This window comes from Lathamus discolor, chromosome 4 (genome assembly GCF_037157495.1).
Source record: "Lathamus discolor isolate bLatDis1 chromosome 4, bLatDis1.hap1, whole genome shotgun sequence".
Lineage (NCBI taxonomy): Eukaryota > Metazoa > Chordata > Aves > Psittaciformes > Psittacidae > Lathamus > Lathamus discolor.
In genome coordinates this window covers 11,712,061-11,735,250 of record NC_088887.1, presented here as the reverse complement: position 1 = coordinate 11,735,250, position 23,190 = coordinate 11,712,061, and the positions used below count along the sequence as shown (strand labels likewise).

At 41.5% G+C, this 23,190-nt stretch overlaps 1 protein-coding gene across 16 annotated transcripts in view; it reads right to left on the bottom strand.

The window, feature by feature from the left end:
* Positions 1–23,190, bottom strand: part of ZBTB20 (zinc finger and BTB domain containing 20) — a 490,951-nt gene that overhangs the window by 115,366 nt on the left and 352,395 nt on the right. For all 16 annotated transcript variants that reach the window (XR_010612124.1, XM_065676360.1, XM_065676359.1 and 13 more), the window contains one exon: positions 3,115–3,169. The gene's annotated coding sequence lies outside the window, so the exon portion shown is untranslated. The remainder of the gene's footprint in view (positions 1–3,114; positions 3,170–23,190) is intronic.

The window sequence follows — 23,190 nt, the reverse complement described above, 5'->3', positions numbered from 1 at the left end:
ACCAAAGCTAACAGCAGATAACTCTTCAATATTGTATGGGTTCCATCTGAACAGGTAGTGCTCTGGAAATTAAAGAAGTGTCCTCCTGTAACTACTTCTCCTACTGTGGCTACCTATCTTACCATAAAGCCCCTTAGTATTGCTGATACACACTCTTGATGACATGATAGAAAGTCTCAAGACTGGTTGTAAGACTCTTCTTCTATGAAAAGGCTGATTTTTGGCAAGGAATCCATCTGCTTCTCTCAGACTCCTGAGAACATTCAAGTGGAGCAGAGATTAACTGTATTCCTTTTAAGTGGGAATGTCATTTGCGGGAGAGATCCATGAAATCCTTCCACGTCCAAAACCTTGATGCCATATAGTCAGACAGACACGTGTGTAACCTCAGGGACGAGGAGGAAGAGGAAGAAGACTCTGAATCATCAGCAAGTTGTGGGTAGGGATATGAGAAGAGCACGCAGTGCTGGTTACTGAGGCTTGGGGCAGAACAAGTCTCTCTAGATCGGAAACATGCCTGAGAGGTACCACTAACAGCTTCTACTGTAAAAACATCCCAGTTCTACTTCCGTCAACCAAAAGAATTCAGGGTATCGGTGGCCTGAAGGACATATCATCCAGAGGGAAAAGAGAGACCCAGTACAAACAATACAAACTTTATGTGCATGCCTGAAATACAGTGAGGCTCCTACTGAGCTTGCTAAGTTGGGAATGAAGGAGCACAAAGAAGCCCTTGGCTGGGGAGCAAATTTGACTTAAAAGAAGCAAGAGAGCGTGTGACTCTAGTTCTACAGGTCAAGAAGCCAAAGCGGACAGATGGGAAATGACATACGATGGTCTCACAGCAAAGCACTGTTGGAAAGGGATTTCAGCCCTGGATTTCCACATGCCTACGTACCATGAAGCCAGCTTGTTGCTTCCACCCAAACTGCCTTGTGCTGCAGAGGTAGAACAATGATAAACCAGTACCTCTGTGCAAACGTTGAAGGCACAAGGTGCCTGCCACAGACATAAATGATTTTGCTGCTGCTGCAGGAAGCATTAACACACGCAGCGTGCGCTTCACATCCCTGGGTATCATTAACACTTTTTATCGATATTATGAAGTTCTGCAACAAAAATAATAGGATTTGTCAGGGGCCGTTATGAACCGCCCCTACTGGATAAATACATAATACATGATGGCAAAGGTCTGATGGGACTTTAATCAATTGCCTTTCTGAGTCAAATAAATGTCACATTAGACGTAAGCCATGTTGCATTCTGTGGGGGCCTCTGCTCCCCTCGTCTCACGGGCCTGACACCGCCACAGGGAGCTATGCACGCGCATAGACTCCTACTTATTTGTGGCAAATATATCAGAGCAAAACTGGAACAGCATGTTGTAAATTACAGATTTGGGACACCTTATAATGAAAGGCAAAGGGGAAAGGAAAGAAATATGGGGACACCACAGGCATGATAGGTCAGCTTGAATCCATTTCCTTGGTAGCTGGCATTGTCATACCACCTTTCGCAGTCATTGCAGCATATCTCATGTTTCTGCCCACAGGGCAGGGGAGGAGGTGTGCCATTTCTTTCTGCACCACAAAAGTAGCAAGCCAACTTTAAATGTTAAAGTCACGTATTTTGGGTCTAGTACCAGCAAAATAAAGCTCTTTGATTGCTTCAGCATGGACCTGAAAAAATTATGAATGTCCACTTGCACTTCAGCATGCCTTTGAAGAAATTCCAACAATCAGAACACAAATAAATCAAATAAATCAAAACACAAATAAATAAAAAATTGAACATAAATTTGAAGGTTTAATTCCTCTTCCAAATATGAAAGAACTGTTTTTCTTACTCTGCTATGCTTTTTTTTTTTCTTCTTATTATTATTATTATTTTAAATTCCAGGCAGCACTTTAACAGCCATCTACTTTCCTCTCTGAACGGGAAGGAGACATGAATTTAAATTGCAAAATGGAGATCTGAAGTAACGCAAAGTCTAAGCATATTTGGACATCGAGTTTGAAACCTAAATTTAAAAGCCCTCATTAGTTTTGGCATTCACTAAATACCTCCAGCTGGGACATCCCAAAAAAGTGGCTTAAAATGCTGGTAGACATTTGGAAAACTTTGGTTTTACTTAACTATAGTAAATATTATGAAGTGGTAGTGCTATATTTCCCTGTATATTGCAACAAAAAAGGTCACTGTTTTAGGAACACTAGATTTCACTGCCAATATGCACGAAGGAATCCCAACGAAACACAAACTTTTGTTCCAAATGCACAAAAACATCATGTGTCAGTACCTCGCAAAATTAAAACCCAAATGATAACAAACTCTCCCAAGGGTTCTATCCACTATTACCGAAATAAAATGAAAAAGCAGAACCTAAACCATGAAAATTTATATTCTTCCTGATCTAGACCTTAGAAACACAAGTATCTGGATTAATATAGTCTTTTCCTCAACTAAAAATGTCACCAAATTGACAACCTAGCAGCAACTAAACTCAAGTGAATGAGAGCAGGTGAGAACAGAATGCTACATAACATCATCCAAAGAAAACACTAACATTTTTAATCCTGATACTGTTAGACGTCAAAGAAAATATAGCATATTTCATCTACCCAGATAAGAAGATAATAAAGTCAGTATTAGGTAGGAGACCACACAGGTCTGAGTAAGGAAGAATTCCACGCCACAAGGTCAGATTTCAGGAAGGACAAGCTGAAATGCTAGTTGACTGTTTCCTATACTTCATGCTTGCACAGCACAGGACACCACATTTTATTCTAAATGAGAGCACAATATTGTAATGACCATCACAAACATGTATATCCCCAAGTATAACTGAGAACTTCTACACTGTGATCCAGAAATGCGTGTATAAACTCCAGATCAATCACACAATGTCACTGAACAAAGTCCAAGTCCCATAAGCTGATAACTGCATTAAAATCCAGGACTGTTGCATTAGGCTAAAAACCCAGTACCGAGTCCCATAGCCATGAGGAGCAATAGAGAAGTTCACAAGGGCTCCCGGATGACTTGGATGGAACTTGAACAAAACGCACAACTCATATTAATGAAAAGTATAAAATGCTTTGTACATATACTTACACAAGAGACAGGAAAGGTTCCTTCAGAGGAAGGCCACAAACTGATCGTCAGTGATCTGAAAAGGGAGAAAGAAACAAAGGAAATTAAGTGACAATAAACACACTAAATGATACCAATATAAAACAGGGATCGAGGAGACTCACAGATGGTAGCAGTTTCCACAGGACAGAAAGAGAACCCTCCCCCCCCCCCATGTTAAAAATTCACAAACTACATAAATCTTCTAAGTTTTGATTACCTGACCCCAAAACTATGTAGCTGAGAAAACTGGTAATGGCTCAAAAGCTTTTCAGCCCTGGGATAATTCCAAACCAGCAGAGACTAAATATCCTCTGGTGGCTGTTCAACAGCCTCTGTGAAATAGGCTTGTGGCTCCTATGGACAAATGCTCTTATCACAAAAACACTGCCAGATTTGAATGGCATCCTTCTTAGCAGTCATGCCAGATGATACAGGCCTCTGAAACAGAACTCTCCTTCGTGATCCTGACCTTCACAGAAGAGAGGTTAGGCATATTATTATAGGGCCGAGGATGCTTACATTATGGCTGATAACTGCACAGAAAGATTGTGTTCTCTTAGCTCTTTCTGTCAACACAGTATCTTTTAGACCTGATGTATTTGCTATCCTGAGACCCTTAAGGAAAAAACTGGCTGCATGAAAGTGGAATGGCTGAAGGATTTCAAATTCTTTGTAGACTATAGGTCTAGCTACCAAAGTCTACTATGGAGTAGCTAGACTTTAATGCCAACACATTTTCCATAACATATAAGCCTGGGACGAAGTAACAGGCAAAATAAATCAAAACCTGATGCTCTGAATTGTAAAAATAAGATACACTCCTGTTGGACACAGAAAACAAAAGCAGGCGTCCCCAAAATGTTGAAAGCCACAAACCAGTCCTGTTCCCCCTTCCCTTCAACCAAGCTGAAAGAAATTCAGGTAGTCAGACCAGACAGTGCTTGCTGAAAGATCAGTATCAGGGGACCAGGAGTATGGGGAGAAAGACCATGGGATCCATGTGGTGTATTCCGCTACTTAAGTCAAGACATGGCCCTCACCTACTGTTTTCTGTTCAGTTACAGGGAGAGATTGGCTCTATCTTTCCTCAAAGCAATTAAAAATATCCAGAGAAATACAACTCTAAGTTGAGATAGTGGAAAAAGGAATAGTGAGGAGCAGTCACAGGAGAGAAAGAGGGAAGGCAGCCAGAAAATTTGTTAAGAGATGTAGCCATTATTTGTGGGGATTATGGGCCTGGTAGAGGAGAGTGTGAAAGAAAGCATGTGTGCATATCTAGTGGCTGGTCATCCACAAGGGAGGTGGAAGAAATAGAGCAAAGAGCAGAGAGAATCATAAAAACTTCAGGGCAGCAAAAAAAAATGTTTATAGCATGCTTTGGATAGGCCACCCAGAGAGGCTCTATTTAACAGCAAATTTCTCTTTAAAGAAGGTAACATCTCCCACATGTAAGGAAGATTTGCATGGGACAGAAGACAGACAGAAAAACTAAAGTGCCATAAGATGAAAAAAAGGCAAGATCAGGCTTGTGGAGTGCAGATCACTATCTTACTTTCAAGAAACCATTACCCTGATAAACTTTAACAAGTTCTCCTGGTGGAAAAAACCTCGCTTGCAAAGCATAGAACCATAGAACAGTTAGGGCTGGAAAGGACCTCAAGATCATCCAGTTCCAACCCCCCTGCCATGGGCAGGGACACCTCACACTAAACCATCCCACACAAGGCTTCATCCAACCTGGCCTTGAACACTGCCAGGGATGGAGCACTCACAACCTCCCTGGGCAACACATTCCAGTGCCTCACCACCCTAACAGGAAAGAATTTCCTCCTTATCTCCAATCTAAACTTCCCCTGTTTAAGTTTTAAGCCGTTACCCCTTGTCCTGTCACTACAGTCCCTGACGAAGAGTCCCTCCCCAGCATCCCTATAGGCCCCCTTCAGATACTGGAAGGCTGCTATGAGGTCTCCACGCAGCCTTCTCTTCTCCAGGCTGAACAGCCCCAACTTCCTCAGCCTGTCTTCATACGGGAGGTGCTCCAGTCCCCTGATCATCCTTGTGGCATGTATCCTTTATTTTCCTTTTACATCGGTCCTGAAGATTTAACCTTGAAAGCCCATGGATTCCCCTGCAATAGGCAATATGTGAAGGGCTATTAGTGACTGGTAGGTGGGAAGCATTTCTTTCAGGGTTTTGGGCAGATGGGACAATGAGCTGCACACCACAGAACCTGAGACAAGAAGTCTGAGTCAAAGAAAGTACCTTAAAGACCTGGACTTAAAAGAAAAAAAGAAGGAGAAAAAAGAAGAAAAGTAAAATAAGGAAGAAAAAAAAAAAAAGAAAGAAAAAAAAAGGGAGGCATCCAGCATGGGAAAAACCCCCAAAGAACGGAAAATTCTAGGCCGAGTGGTTAAAATCTGGCTCTGTTATAAGCAACATAAACCAAGTTCTCTTAAGGGAAAGTGTCAAGCAACTCTGATGACATGGATGCCAAAGAACTGTACAAATTATGGCCTGAGACTCTGGAGGTGCTGAGTAATGACTTACACCATTACCATCAAATTTGCTGTAAGAAGTGAATGAGATTGTTGTACCTAATTAAAACTGTAGGGTAATTTTAGACAGGCACAATATACTAGAAGCTGCAAACCAGAACCTGGCAAATCACCAGAACTGAAACACCATCATTTTTCAAACGATCACAACTGCCCTGGACACTTGATTACCAGTTGCATTCAAAGGAAAACACATGAAAACTAAACTTGCCACGTAAAGCACTGGAAAAGCAAGATGTGTCTGAGGAAACTCTGATTTATTCCAGGTTAGATAACTGCAAAATACGTATGAGGGAGAGAAGTGGGCCACATCCTGTTCTCACTGCCCTGTGCAATCATGCTGACTTAATTGAAACCACGAGCAGAACCTGAACCATTAAAATGCTGGGGTGAAACTTTTTATCTTATGGCGCTGTTTGTCACTAGAGACATACTTAACCTAATTAGCACAGTAGATTTCTTCAAGATATATTATTATATAATAACATTAAAAACCAAAGTCTGATAAAGCTGACTGTTTTCTCCAGGTCTCTGTGTCATAAGCAGAATAATTTCCCATCTTTATGCCATTTGTTTTCAACCCTCTATGGCTCTATTTGGTGGGGTGGACGAAAGGAATCCACTGATCTTTTTCATATTGAATTCCTAGTGGTAATTAATCATTATTACTTGGAAGCTGTGTTGGCCATTGGACAGAATAGCCAGGGGCTAATCTTAAACCTGCCCTTACTTCCCTGTGGCCAGATTCTGCCCACTTTCTCTTTGCTATGTGAATAAATTCCACTTAAATCACAAAGATCAAGATCAAATGTCAAGGATATTTAGGAATCTATCCCCCCTTGAGTTTAATGAGAATAAGGTTCCTAAACACTGAAGAATTTCTGTTTATGGAGAGTTAAGGTGGTGAAATCCAGTCATACGAATTACATTATATACACAGGTAATCACTTTATGACGCTAACCACAATTTGCAGAAAGAAGTGACTTAAGCATTCATGCCAAAGTCCATTGGAAGTCTGGGAAATTTTGGCTACAAAACCCCTGGGACTTGAAAATACTTTAACTTCAGCACTGCTTACTTTTAACAAAATTAACATCTTAGGTGCCAAAGTCATTTTTGCAGTTGGCATTCAGTTGCTTCTTACGATTTATTCGCTAAATGGCTTGAGTTCATCTGTTTCAAGCGCCTTTCAGCAGTAAATTAGGACAGCGATTCTGCTCCATTTTTGCAAAGTGATTTAGGATCTCTCTGATGTAATGCACTAGCAAGGTGAGAAATTCTATTCCTTCAGCCCCTAGACTGGCAAGAAGCAGGCAAATTATGAACTGAACATGGAAGACTTAGCAATGGATTCAGACAATCTGAAACAGCCTGTTCTTGCCTCAAAACAGCTTCACCCTTTACTGATACAGAACAAATGAACGGAACAGCTTTATCCTATGTAATCAACTCAGTGAGCTGGATCCAAGATCATAGAATCATAGAATCATAGAATAGTTAGGGTTGGAAAGGACCTCAAGATCATCCAGTTCCAACCCCCCTGCCATAGGCAGGGACACCTCACACTAAACCATCCCACCCAAGGCTTCATCCAACCTGGCCTTGAACACTGCCAGGGATGGAGCACTCACAACCCCCCTGGGCAACCCATTCCAGTGCCTCACCACCCTAACAGGAAAGAATTTCCTCCTAATATCCAATCTAAACTTCCCCTATTTAAGTTTTAACCCGTTACGCAGAACCTTTTCACCCTTCTCCTCCTGGATGCACTACACCTGCTCAGTACCTAAACCAGAATCTAATCCCAGTGAAGATAAAGAAAAACATTTCCTAGAGAATCCGTCAGTTCAAAGGGGACCAAACAGAGCCAGGGCATGCTGGGGGAAAGAGGAGTGAAAAAGGAGACTCAGCTGAAATTCAGTGGAGCCCTGTAAATGATATGAGGAGGCAGAAAGGCTGCACTACATCTCTGACACAGCAGAGACAGATTACAGCAAAATTAAATTGAGGATTTTAGTGGATATAATTGTTGTTTTTATATATTAATGAACAACAGTAATACGTGATTCTAAACTGAATACCAGGTTTGACATTTAATCTGAGTGCTCATACTATCCATAAATGTTCATAAACGTCACAAGACCCCTACCCTCTGATTGAATTACAATCTAGTATGCAATTTAGGAAGCGCGGATTAATCTACATAGTTTTATATTTCTGCAGGTTACATTGTTATTTGTTGATTTATACCCTTTTCCCCTAAGTGTCCTTTCCATCGAAAATCCAGGAAAATACATGCAAATCTTTATTAGGAGAGCAGCTCAGAATCCAGTGACTAGCCACAGATGGAAACTTAGTTCAGTGAAACCTATACTAATTATCATATGCTTTTTGAAGTCACCTCTGCTAATGGCCAGCAAAATCTTAGTCCCTGTGATATCTCCTATTACCTTCGCATTAACTCTTACTATAGCCAGCAATCACCTAACATGTTTCTTGGCAATGCTGTGCAATTAAACCACCTTTCAATCAAGCTTGCTGAGGAATCCAGAGATGGAAATGGCTTTAATATTGGGAGTTAATTACAAGAATGCAGAGGAAGGCAGTCAAATGTTATGTTAGCATACCAGAAATGTGACAACGCCTTAGCCACAGATGTCACATGCAAGGTAGAGTCATATCAGGAAAAATGACATGGCAACGTAAAGAGGAAAATGATCTTCAAGTTCTCCTTTTCCTTTTCTTTTTTGCCACTGTGCTCAGGCTACTTGAGGTGATCACCTCCTTTAGCAGCCAAAATATCTAGAATTTCACTGCCACCTCTATTAACAGGCTTCTTTGCACAATGCTGTCTGCTTGGGGACTGATAATGACACCTACTCAAACAGTGTGTGGGCAACATGGAATCAGTCCAAAAAGCCAATCAGACAATCGCACTTCTGCACATCCTGACCTCTGCAGAAGCCTAATACAGCTCCCTTTGAAATCAACCAAGTTTTCTAAGGGGCAGGTTTCTTTTCTTTCTCTGCAGCTTTACCTCTATGTGCTTAGGAGAAGAGGAAAAGTTCCACACCCTGGTCCTTGTCCTTGTGGATTCATTCATTCAAGACAAGACTGAAGAGAAGGACTGTCTGCTCCACTTAAGAAACGACACCACTCAGTGTGGAACATCACTCAGTTAAGCGCTAGGAAACTAATCAACTGAGGAGATGGTTTTAGAACTGACGCCATGCTGCAGTGAGGGATAAAGGAAAAATGGGAGAAGATACTACAAATTCAGCTTGACAGTCAGTCATATGGCCATGTATCACCTCTTAGTCTATGATACTGGAGAACCAAACTAAAACGGTCTTTGAAAAACGACAAGGAGTTTTTGTACATGTGTTAGAATTAAGATATGTCTGTATACACTGGAACACACTCACATGTACTGTGGTTATGTGCCATTAAATAATCTGAAAACATCAACCACAGGTGTGCACGCTCTTCTTAGTGAAATAAACAGCCAAACTGTGGTTCTGCAGAGAATGCAACAATGACTTGAGAACAATTTTCTATCAAAATTCATTGATAATATTTCCATCACTCATTTTCCAAAGACAAAGTCTGTTTGGAAGCCAGAGTCCACAGAATATAACAGGAAAAGTTACTGACATTTTTCCTCCCTCAAACCTGAAGACAGAAAACCTTGCAGCTTACATTATCACATATTCTAACAGATTTATGATACATCTATAGCTTATATTTTGTTTAACTGGTACATTAGTTAGTAACATTTTTAAATTTGGACCAGAAAGAATAGTAAAAGGAGACTTCATTTTTTGTGATTAAGAATTGTTTGCCATTCTCTGCCAATGTCTTTTTCAAATTAAGAAGCATGTACTTGGAAAAGGAGGCTTTAAATGTGTGTGACTTTAAATGTGTGTTATATGTGCACACACACGCAAATGCTCTTATAAATGAGAAACTTCAGGGACCCTTAACTAGAAAATACAACAGAAAAGTCTGATGGAATAGAGTTTTCAGCACACTCTGCTTGCCAGGAAGGCTGGATGATATAATATTTTGATAAAACAGAAGAAGCTAATCCAATCAGAGTTTGGACTTTCATGTGTGAGTCAATTCAAAAAGACATCAAGTCAAGGAGCTGACTCATTCCACAGGTAAAGCAGCCCAAAATAAGTCTTACCAGCTGTTCCCAGTGAAAATAATGAGAGAGATGAAATAAGAAAAGGAATCTCTCACATCTGCAAACTGAACTCTAATTAATATCCATCGGAGGTCTCCACCTCCCTAAGAAGAACTTCAGTCAAGAAAAGTCTCTATACAAAGCACCTCTGAGGAAAACATCTTCAAAAGAAGAGCAGAAGTCTCTGGAAGCAACACTACATTACAGCTTCAGCAGGTGTTGCTTTAAAGGGCTCTGGTTGACAGCAAATCCAGTAAGAAGTGGTGGTAGGGGGAATGTTTAAATATATTATTTTTTAGAATCTAAATGTGACATTTTGAGCATGCATCTTGACTTAAAGATGGCCTGAAATGATATTACTCTCAACTTCCCACAACTCTAACCTGGATGTTTGGTTGGCAGGTACTTGGCCACTGCAGCCTCATGCAGCTCAGCCTACTGGCATAAGGAAGCTGTACACCACCACCCTTCCAGTGCCACAGGACTATCCCTTCCCTGCCTTGCTTCACCACCCTAGAGGAGTACATGGACAAGGAGCTGCCGGTTCCTGCCTGTCATCCTTCCAACACCCTCGACACCCTTCCTTCACTGTGTGACCTTGCCTGCTCCCATCAGCAGGCAGTGAAGGAGCAAAGATGGCCCTTTTCCCAAAGATGCCAAAGATGGTGGCTTTGATGTGACTGGGCTGTTCCCATCCAGATAACAGCCTGTTCCCTGTTCTCTCCTGGAAAAGAGGAGGGAAAAAAGAAGTCAACTGTTGACCAGATGAGCTGTCTTTGTGGTCCATAAATAATTTGGGAATTTAAATTTTATAAAATCTTTTATGTTGGCTACTTTTGTCACTTGGAACTCAGCTTCGAATCCTTAAATAGAAGAAAACAGAAAACATATCTACCTAAATATACAAAGATATATATACCTGAAAGTTCTGGCTGTCTTTCAGGATCATACCCTAGAAACTAGGTCTTTGCTCTGCTCATGCCTGTAGGTGAGTTTTCTGAGGCAGTGTAGTTGAATTGCAGCTCACAAGCTAGATCTGCTGCCTTATACCACAACTGCACTAACTTATCCTCTCGTTACTGCACGCTGGATAAGCACAGAAGCGTATCTTCTGCTTCCCTGCTTGGAGGTTTGCAACTCAGCGCGTGGTCCATGTTCCCTGCACCCTCTCAAGTACCTGTCCTGAATTCAGCAGTGCCAAAACTGGACTACACAGCATGAGGAAATATAATCAAATAATACTGAACTATTTTAGCAGACTAAGCTTGAGTAACCGAAATGTCAAGCAAAGAAAGTATGGTACCAGGAACTATATGCATTTGTATTAATAATAGCAATTAGTGAAGTTTGTCTACTATTAATAAGCAGGTAATTGCTATAAAATCTAGTGATACATACAAATAGGTTACTGACGTGAGGAAGTAACCCTGGAACATTAGTTTAAGTTATTGCTTGGGAGCTTTCTATTGCTAATTGTTATTTTCTTTCTGGGTATTAATATTCCTCCAGGATGATCTGATAAATCTAGTGGTGCCGTGATCACTTCTCTAAATGGTATCTTTGGACTATATGTGGTCCCAAGAGCCATGACACTCCAGTGTACTTTACGTAATTTATTTCCAAAGTGAGACGTGCTGACTCTCCATAATATTTCTTTCATTTTAACGTCTAACATTCAATTTGGGACATAAGTACTCAGATATATCATTTTTCCCTGAAGACACTGCAGATCAGAACCAAAGGGCACTGGCTGAGTTTGAGAGTACCACGAGGCTCAGAGAACAGGGTGGGCTGGAGTGGAGGACACTGGTGAGCCTGAGCTGCAAAGGCACTGGAGGGCTGTGCATAGATGTGGGGGTCTGTACCATCCATGAGGGGGGCAAAGGGTATGAGCAGAGCTCTGGCAAGCCCCAGGCTGGGACTTTAAAAATCCAGCTTGCTCTCTTTGGTCAGAGCTGCACGGTTGAGGACTTGATGATGACAGTGTCTGTTACATCAGCAGCAAAGTGGCAACTAGGTCATTATGGAAAAGTGTAAGTATGTCAAACCCATAGTCACAATCATTTGAAGAAAATGTCAGAATGTTTTCCTGACTTCCCCTCCAGTAAAGAAATCACAATGTGAAGACCTATAGGAAAATGCTAACTCAACGGACACTGTACACAAGAGCAGCAAATCCTTGAAAGAGAAGGCACGATGTGGGTTGTGCTCCATTTTTACAGTATGCACTGCTTTGAACTGTGTTCTTGCGATGGTATGCAACACTTGGAATGAGACTAAAAGCATTACAGAAGCATTTCATTTGCCTTTAAACCCTTGCAGGCCCACTGAAGTCACCAGGGTTATGCAGCTGCACCACTGTATGCAGTGTTAAGCCCTCAGCATCCAGAAAGACAGGTTAAATATGTGCTTTTTCTGAGTTTTCAGGAAGGAAACTCAACTTTGTTCCTCTCCTTCCCCTTCCCCCCACCTTTTTTCTTTCCTAAAAGGCCATAATTAATACCTTGGAATTTATTTTTCACTGGTTTCTTTTCACTCTATGCCTACTAAAATAAATCTAAACTACCTTATAAAGATTCACTAAAACAGCTTCTGGGCACAATGGGAACTCTCCATTTTATGTTCTGTATGAGACCAATGTACTCTATAGCATGTTCTTAGACTTGTGACACATGCCCTGAAAATTGAGTTTCAGGAAACTAGTTTTCATTGCTTTTTTAGATTGGGGTAGGTGACAGAAGAGTCAAGAATGCAGTCTCTTATCACTGAACCTGATACCTCTTATCACCAAATCTGATGCTGTTTTATAGGATCCTATCTCTAATTCAAAGTTTTACTGGTAACATAGCTAAACCACCACCTCCCCACCTTTATTCTTGTCTTATCAGCTTTACTTTGACACACCTCCCACCATGACCCTCACCACCAATGTGATGCTGCAGGAAGGGAGTTTAAGTCACGCAACAGCAGGTACCTTAGGTGGCTATTTTTCATCAACTCTTCAATCTTAACTGGAGTATTCATTTGATAATATAGATAAAGGACAACACATACGGTAGTCGACAAAATCAAATTACTGCAAAATGTAATTGAAAAGGTATATGCCCCAGTCATAGAAACAGAATAGAAAAGAAACCACACTAAGTCCCTAGCACCTTTTCTAGTAGGACTCACCCTCTGAAGCCCACACTCTGTTCCAGTTCTGATCTTCCTCTTCTGAATAACCCAACCATCTTGGGCTGTCTCAGCCTGGTAATTTCATTTGCTGACCCAGTCAACAAGTAGAGATCATGGGATGGGCTTCACGGCTGCCTGAATTATTTCTTGTGTTTTCCAAAGTTTCCAGTTTTCCCCAAAACACTATAGTTTATCCATATTCACACAGCTCATCCAGAGAGAAACTATCATGCCTTGAATCTATGGAGTTGAATATACATAGTCTCAAGAGGTTTATCCATACAAAAATGAAACAAGCCACCAATGAGCTGAACATTACCTTTGACTTTATAGGGAAAATCATCTTTATTCCCATTTTATGGAATGAATAAAGGAAAGAAGAGAAAGCTGAACTGATCTTGAAGCTGATCAATACTAAAGCAGAACTGCAAAACGAACTCACATCTTTTGATGCTCAGTTTTGAGCCTGAACCACATAAGGTTCTAAATGAGAAGAAAAATCCTTACAGAAACCTGAAAAGCCACCTGCATGCTCCTTTCAATGAAGAAAAGCTGATCCCTTTGACGGCTGAAGCCAAACCAAATGGCAGACACAGAGATTTTACAAAGTCTCTTCGTGGTGAGCCATAGTTTATGCTATTTGTCAGCTTTCCTGCGAAGTGTAAGTGTCCATTTCACAAAGACAAAACCAAAAGCAAACAATCCCAAAAACTTATCCAAACCCAGTTTACACAGTTCACTGCATCCGTTCGCTGCAGAAAAGTAAAGCCTTCGTTATGGGTTGGATTTGAATACAATCATTATACCATTTTCCCAGCTCATCTAAAAATGCAGCAAGTTACAGCATTCAAAAAGATGTTTATAGGTGAGTCAGTTTAAAAAGCCACACAATTATCTGTCATTGTACTCTAAGAACATGTCACTTCTATAGATGGACTCTGTCTTATAAGCTATTGCAGAGTTATATTCAATGCTAGTTTGGGAGACAAGTTGGGGGGGGGAGGGAAGAAGGACTCGATCCAAAGAATACTGTATAGCATGAGAGCAATGCTAGCTTTATTTTGCAACCCCTTATTTGAATATGATAAGATGTAAGAACATGAATCAAAGAGATAAACTATGCCAATTTCTTCATAGCTGACTTGTTACAGGATATTGTTTGAGTCCTCACTAATGAATCCTTGAGGTTGGTTATTACTGTGATTAGGAGTTGGGAGGATAGAGGTCTGAGACCTTCCAAAGGAAACATTTTGTTCAGAACTGTTACAGAAAATAAAGTCAGCATTACAGTAACTTTAACAACCCAACCAGGATAATGGTCTGTGCATGCAGGCAGTGCTATTGCTATTTTAAATGAGGGAGATAAACTCCACATAAGATGTGAAGCTGCGATAAGATGGGAAGCTGAGATAACCAGCTATTCAGTCTTGGGGATCAGAAAGCTGTCAGCTTGAGAAACATGAGTATCTGTGGAAATGCTCTGGAAAAGGAAGGATGGTGAAGTTACTAGCAGGTGGCAAGAAAAAAAAACTTCATAAAAAATAGAGCTTTAAAATTTGCTTTTGGTTTGTGGCATGGATAAATAAGTTAAGGAAACTGAGATGCTTTGGCACCCTTGGTAGCCTACTGAGATAGATTTTGTTTTTCTTTTTAGACAAAATCTGGCTGCATACAATGTTATTCTGCTCTGACAGTAACCCCCAAAAGACCAGTGGCCATGCCCATCACTAAGATTGGCATGAAAAACTCTACTGGCTTCATTAGGAATGAATCAAAGAGGTAGCTCTACACCATGTTAATTTGCAGCAATGGCAGACAAAAAGCATTCCTCGAAGACAAAGGCTTCCCCTGCCCAGACTCCTCTCTGCTTTAGTCACACCACCTTAGTTTCCTCATGCTGTAACACTGAAGTTAAAGTAACTCACTTCCTCAGAATGTATGTTGTGAGGGGATGTATTTTAAAATTAAGAGTCCTTTTCTTTCATTATCAACTCTACCATTTATCAGCTCTAGCATTTATCACCAGCATCTAGCACTTGCCAGTATAGCAGGATCAGAGCCAACAGTGTTTGCCCAGACACCATAGGTACTCCTGACAGGGCTAGGTATCCGGCAGAGGTACCACCATACTGTGGTGAACCTTCCCTGGAGGATTGAGTTAACCATGTATTTGAGAACAAGTAGAACGTTTCCTTATTCAAAGCACTCGACTATTTCCATTTCAGTGCAGGTGAAATGGTGAAAAATACTGAGAGAAATCTCTTCTGTATCCAGAGATTTTTATGCACACGGATATTAACAGACCAAGCTACCTAGTTTTAAGAGCCAAGTTCACATCTACATCCTAAAAGAGTCTTGAAGAAAAGCTATGGACTAATGAACTGGCTCCATTTACGAAGAGAGAGAAACAGAAAACACGCATTTCCTCAAAATACATTTTCCTGGGGACAGGTCAGGGGTGAGATATTCCAGGTAACCTGGCAGATACCACTGTTTTCTAGATTCAAAGAAGGGAAAAACACACAAGCAACCAACCTCCCCCATCCACACCATACAAAAGTGATCACTGGGAAGGATTTAATGGAATCAGCTTGTCAAAATGATGAAGGTAAAAAAGCTTTTACAGAACATGTCCATGACAAAAACTTTAGCATAACGTATATAGTGCAGAGTGGTTTTTGTCATGGCAAAAAGGAAGGAATATCATTAATTTAGACACTAAGTGTAAGGTTCTGCTGAAAATCTCCATGGGATAAATTGCAGAAATACAGCCTTGACCAGACAAATGGAACCAGGCAAGTCCCAGTTCTTGTTAGAAGTTATCGAAAGTGCCATTGAGTTTTTAAAGTCTGTCATCTCTGGTAGATGATAAGAAAAGGGTTGGGCTGTTTTCTTCAGATCTACAAGCATCTGGCTACAGTCTTGCTGAGGCATATACATGATTGGAATCGAAAATGAGCTCTTTTAAAAGTGCTTCTTAAAGGGACCCTATTCATACGCAGTACTTTCTCCCCAAATCTTTTATGGGAAAAAAGCTCATTACGGTCACACAGACAAATGCTGTATAATCTTTCACCCTGTCCACTAGCAACGTGTTCAATCCAATTTACAGCACTTCCCGCTATTCTAGTTCTGGACTCCCCACACAGCTCTCCTAAATGCATACCCATCCTGACCCACTGCTCCCCACCCGCTGCTCTTTCAATTTCAGGCTTCCCTGGAGCACTGACTGCCATTCATGCCTAATAGCAAGGTGGAGCAACTTGATTAGACAACTCTGAAAAGTGAGATTTCTGTGCCTTTTTTAGGCACAGAAACTCCATAATTAAGACACATATTATTGTATGTTGGAATGCTCTGAGACAGGGATGAGAGTGGCCTTCGCTTCAGGAAATGACATTCTGTACCCATGACAATTCATATTCATCTGAAAAACAAAAGTTTCTGATTGAAGCTCTTTTAAACTCCCTCCCAGCTTGCTGACAGATCTGTCCCTGCTCTATGCATCCACCTCCATGTCAGCACTACGGGAAGTAGGGGCTGGCAATTAGTAGAGAGAAATATTCAAGGAATCGTTTACTTCGCTAATTCACGTCCTTGTCCACTTTTGGGAGGTCCACCATCAGACTGCCATTTTGCTTTTCAGTGCAGCCTATTTTTCCACCTTCCTTGGGCAGTGCTGTTCACTATGCATATACAGTCTGCTTCAAGTCTTAGGGTGCATTAGAAAGGGAGTGGTTAGTAGGTCAAGAGAGGTTCTCCTCCCCCTCTACTCAGCCTTGGTGAGGCCGCATCTGGAATATTGCGTCCAGTTCTGGGCCCCTCTGTTCAAGAAGGACAGGGAATTGCTTGAAGGAGTCCAGCGCAGAGCCACAAAGATGATTAAGGGAGTGGAACATCTCCCTTATGAGGAGAGGCTGAGGGAGCTGGGTCTCTTTAGCTTGCAAAAGAGGAGACTGAGGGGTGACCTCATCAGTGTTTACAAATATGTGAAGGGTAGGTGTCAGGATGATGGAGCTAGGCTTTTTTCAGTGATAACCAGTGATAGGACAAGGGGCAATGGGTGTAAACTGGAACATAGGAAGTTCCACGTTAACATCAGGAAGAACTTCTTTACTGTAAGAGTGACAGAGCACTGGAACAGGTTGCCCAGGGGGGTTGTGGAGTCTCCTACACTGGAGATATTCAAGGCCCGCCTGGACAAGTTCCTGTGTGATGTACTGTAGGTTACCCTGCTCTTGCAGGGGGGTTGGACTAGATGATCTTTTTAGGTCCCTTCCAACCCTTGGGATTCTGTGATTCTGTGATTCTGTGACATTTGGAGCAGAGGTGCATAGGTGGGATCAAGCAATGCAATAGACCATGTCACAACAGACGTACAGCATTGTTTTTGCTTTCTGACTGGATTAATGTTAAACCCTTGAGCCCTCAAACCATGTACTCAAGCCTGTGCTTAACTTCAAAAGTGTGAATGCAATGGGACTCAAGCATGTAATTAAAATTTAACCTTCACTTCAGGTTCCATTTAACAGAAATGGACTTATGCATGTACTTAAACAGCTTGCTTTGTAGAGACAATTTACTGAGCTGAAGTAAGAATTGGGGAGAAGAGATGAAGACATCACTGGGATTTGGATTCATTCAGGATTAGAAGGGAGAGAAATGTTACTATGGAATTATAAAAGACAATGACTTATCTTGGAAGACAAAAAGCACTTCTGATGCCATACTAGATTTACTGATACTCTGCAGCTTTCTGGTTAAGGATGCAGTTTGATTTCTCCCACTGTTTTTCCTTAAGCTGGTTGTATGTCCATCACCACTTGTAGAAGGGCAGGCCAGCTCCTGGGCTGATTCCTTTGACTGCACAGGGGAGGTGGAAAACATGTGCGAAGCCATCTCTCGCAGCACTTACCTCTTACAGTGTAAACACATGTGAGCTGATAGTTCACTACCTGAAAGCATATGAGCATGTGATTTTTAAAGTGGGCCGTTTGCTTTCACTAGAGTAAAGCCTGACTGCTTGAATGTTTGCACAAAGCAAACACATGAAGGGCGTGACTGCAGTGGGAGTAAACTCATTTGTAAAAGTAAGCGAATACTCATGGACTTTCTGTGTGTGCGCGTGCTAATGTCCACACAGTTGTCCTTTTATTAGGTATAAATGGCCTTTCTGGTTGACACTGAGAAACACTGCATCGGTGCTCATCCCAAGAAAATATTCACATCTGCCAGCCTTCCTCATCTTGTCAATATGCCTGCGCGCAGGGTAGGAGCAGGGGTGAATCAGAAGGACTGCGTAGGACTGACAATAGAGCTTGCATCAAAGGTAGTATTCCTCTGCCTCTCTGAAATGCAGACGTTTTACAAGCCTTTCTCCCTGAAGGAATTAGGATTAGACTTCAAAGCTGCAGAACAAAACAGTCATACAGGCACACAATTATTGGACTAAGTCCACGGACAATGATACCAAGGGGTTTAATGTTCATGAGATCTTTTCAGGCTATTGGAGTTTCCTCTGTGTTCTGAGAGCCTTCTTCACGGAGAAAGCCTCTGACTCCTCTGGTAGTGGCCACTGAATTAGCTGGCATGGCAGTGCCATGTGTCCCCTGCCTCACCAGTGGTACAGCATTCCCACTAGAAAGATTCAGAATACCTCATTCATGTTTCTTAATAAAGTAAAGGATTACAAGGTACTAAGAATATCAGGCACAACCCCACCAGTCCCTCTTTCACCCCAATTCTCTTCTCCCCAGCTACTCCTTACATCAACTCTAAATTAATTTATCTTAGGTAAACAGCTCAGAAATCTTGTAAACAGAATCAACTCCTCTTCAACCTGCAACACTTTTTTTCCTTTCACATTCTTTACCAACAGAAGTGGAAAAAATAATATATGTACATAACAGCAAATGTTCTCTCGCTATTTTTCTTGGGTTTTTTAACTGTTTTTATCTTATATAAACAGTGGTGATGGAATTATAAACACCATTATTCCACCTCCATGTTAATACTCTTATTATCTTGCATAAACAGAAGTGAACGAATATGTACATGACACCAATCAATCCTTATAAAAAAAAAAAAAAGGAGAGAGAAGTTTTTATCTTTTATAAACAGCGGAGGAAGAACTTAATGAATTCAAAATGTAGTTTTCCTGTTTATATTATTACGATCCGAAAGTAGAAACCAAATGATGTATATTCAACATCGCGCAAGCAGTCAGTTATGAAATACTTTCTGCTGACTTCCAGAGTAAATGCAGTATTAGTGAAATCTGCTGGTCTGAGGGATCTGGAAACTGGTGGCCTGAGTTAACCACAGAGCAGGGGCTTGAACAGTCTTCTCCCGCAACACTTCTGCCAAAGCTCTTCAGCCCCTTCCTTGAAGGGCCACCCAGGATAAAACAGGATAGCTCAATCTCTGTGGTGAACTGCTGGTACTTGGTCTTTCTGCTGAGATTGCCAGATACAGGGGGCTAATTAATACAGATGGATTTTGCGTAATGTGGACACCTGCCACTAGAAACTGGGCTCAGACCCCTAAGTCATTTCACAGAGGCCACCCAACAGCTGTTCCACAGTAATAACTTTGGGGCACAAGTGACCTAGGTCAGATTTAAACATGTAACTTCAAGCTGATAGGTTCCATATGTCAGTGCTAATCCACATAACCACCCACACCTTCTGCTTTCTTGTTTTTGCCTGTGCTTGTTTCTGGCTTATCTTCTAAAGCCCATCTCTGAGCCTAAAAGACTCTTGCCTCTACCTCATATAACCCTTGGGTGAGACGGTTTCTTGGGTGAGATGGTTTAGTGTGAGGTGTCCCTGCCCATGGCTATTGGGTTGGAACAGGATGATCTTAAGGTCCTTTCCAACCCTAACTGTTCTATGATTCTATGATTCATATGTCAGCCTTAACCAGATGAAGTGCAGTTTCAAGTTTCCCCACCACCACCACCACCACCATACTTTTCTCTGACAGATCATTTCTTCCTTTGCTTTAGCCATGCAGGGTCTACCTCCTTCTCATCCTGAATGGGTTTCCCACAAAGGACAAGTAGAAGAGATCTTTAGTTTTCAGGGCCTGTCCCTTTTCAAAACAGGGACTGCTCTTTGGGCGATGATGCCCTTCTGCTGTTACCCTTTGGAAAACCAACATGCGTTTCGTTTCAGCCAGTCTGCGTATAAACCTCCTGCATAGCCTGGTGCAACTGGCAGCCCAGGTGACCAGCCTTGCATTTCTTCTAAAAGCAGTTATTCTGAGGTCCCAGCCTGAACACAGCTGCCTCAAGTTTTAACTCATATCCTGCTTCCCTTCTCCCCACAAAGGTGGGGCCTTTGTATATACAAACAGATAATCACTTGAAAAATTAGGACCCTATTCCACTGTACAGATTTCAACGCGATGTACAATCTGAACCAGCTGCTAAAGGGCAAAAATCTCTCCTGTAAATTATTCTATGTGCTAAGGAAATCACAAAGGAAAACCTCCAGAAGAAAATTCAGGGGAATTAGGACTAGTCAGGGAGTGCAGAGTCCCCCTCTTTAGGGACTAGGAGGAAGAGTTTTGTTTGGCAGCAATTTGCTTTGCTGCATCTCAGACTGTGAAAAGATTTCCTTAAAACAATAACTGCTCAGATAATTGGGATGCACTGTTCATGATTATAGAAACAGTGATGTCTCCCCTTGTTTTCCTTCCTTTTTCATCCTTGTATTCCATTTATTTGCTATATTTGTACACACTCTGAGCCCCAGTTGGTGACCCTTCTGCTTGTATCAGACAAGAGCTCCGAGATGCAAAGTCCTGGCCAGCAGGATCTGTGTCTGTATTTTCTTTCTTCACAAAGATGTTTAAGTCTAAATTTTGCAGCATACGGACCCTCTGTCTAAAAAGGCTCCTTAAAGCACCAAATTAAACACACAAGGGAGAAGTAAGGCCTTTCAGAGGAGGGTAGCCAAAAATAGAAGGAAAAAACCATATTTCACCATTTGTTTTGAAAACACCAAAAATGATTAAAACATATTATAAATGAAACTAAACTAAAAAAAAAAAAAAGAAAGAAAAAAGTAAAAAATCTTACCATATGAACAAATTCCCTGCCAAGTTCCATTTTTAAATCAAAGCCATTTTAGGCTCGTATGTCAAAAAAGAGAGTCTTAAACTAACAAACTTATGTAATGGATTTTAAAAAACTGCACAGACGTGTTTAACTGAAATTGCCAAATCTGTTCGGACTACATGAGGAGAGAAGAGGAGGAAGGGGAAGGACATACAAAGGTTTGGGATTCATCTGTGCAACTGCCCCCAAGTTGAGATTCCCTTTGTAGTTGGTTCCAACTTTCAAGGAGCCAAGAACATGACTCACTCCAAACTTGTTTCTCCCCCTGCTCCCTTTCAGTAGACCTCAACATTTGAGACAAATACAACTGGGCTTCCGTACCCATAGTAAAAATTATGAACTTATGTGTGGATAACAAAGGGAACTGAAAGGGAAGGAAGTGGGTGAGTGAGAGATTAAAATATATCCAAAAAAGACCCTCAAAACCAAGAAGCAACTAAGGTTAGGACACTTTTGGGGTTGGCAGAAAAAATACCCATTATAGATTAGGACAAAGAGATGAATCGAGCGGTCAGCAAGACACCACTAGATAGCATGAACAGAAAAATGTGAAAGACAATAATTGTGTACCTAACCCAGCTTCTGGATAGCTCTTTTCCACCTAAGAAATACCAGGTTTTGCTTCAGTTAAGAGACTATCATTGCATTCTAAGCAAGTATAAGAAAATACATATTCTAGGAGGAAGGATTACTCAGACAGCTGTGTTGCAACTGAAAAGGCAAAACTAGAGGTCTCAGCCTGTCCAGGAAAGGACTCCCTGCTCCTCTCGAAGCACTACGTGTCTTCTTCCCTGCTGAAAAGTATCCAGATACTCTAACCCCACACAGAGATAGCCCCTATAACTTCCTATCACCTTCCCGCCATGAAGAATAGGGATGTGCAACCTGCCTCAGACCTGTCCTTTTGAGATTCTCCAAAGGCCAAGTGGAACACCCTCTGACCTACTCAGAGGGTAGCACCTGCTGCTCTCTTCATGCCAGATTTTGGGTGGCCAGGAAGACCTGCTCACCCTCTCTCAGATTGACCAAGTGATCTTCCAAAGCTTTCCTAACAGTCAATCCTGTTCCTTCATCTGACATCTGCCAAGGTCAACTAGCAGGCCTCTTTCCTTCCCCTTCAACAGGTTCGCCAGTCAAGGTTTGTTCCTTTAGGATTTCAGCATTAGCAGTAACAACAGAATTACTTTTGCATCTGGTGACTTCATGGCCTTGCTTCCCTGGCACGTTTCCACATTCACTTCCCAGTGTTCAGACCAGATTGTGTCTGGATCCAGGCTTAAACAGTCCTTCAAAGCTGATAGCTGAGGTGGTTCAGGGGCAGCATCCTGAATTAAACCTCTCCCTGTACTAATCTGAGAAGAATGCTGTGAAGACCAAAGGGTAAAGAGTTATAATTGCTGAGTATCATAATTATAGGAGGGCAAAGAGGGTTCTGCTGCTTTTTAAAAATTAAAAATGTGTGCAAGTTCAAGAATGTTTCTCAGCTAAATTTACACAGAAAAATAATCTCAGTTCACAGCGATGAACAATGACTTAACAGGAAAAATAAATCACAGCCAGAAAGCAGGTCCCAGGACCGCGGAGTCAGTAGAAGATATAAAATCCCTTGTGATATAAGAAAACTTACAATAGGGCCATAATAAACTATCCACGTTTGGTGGCCTGAATTGCTCCCTCTGTTAACTCCTGTACAACCCAGACATCTGCAGATGCACTCACACTGCTGCAACCACAATGCCTAAGAAACACACAGCCATGTTTCATGTTTCCATGCTCTACCCCACCATCTTCGGTGAAGTAACGTGGATGTAACCTAGGGAAAATTAGACTGTATGGGACGAGGGAGTTCAGAAATCACTTCAGGAATGTCTCATTACTATCGGATTTGCAGACTGTTTATACAGGCACATGCAGTGCTATCCTTTAGACTCCTTATTCACATTAAGGTCCCCGCATGTGAAGCGCTGAAGCTCCAGGTTCCAAGGAACTGCCTTTCCCAATGGCACCAAAC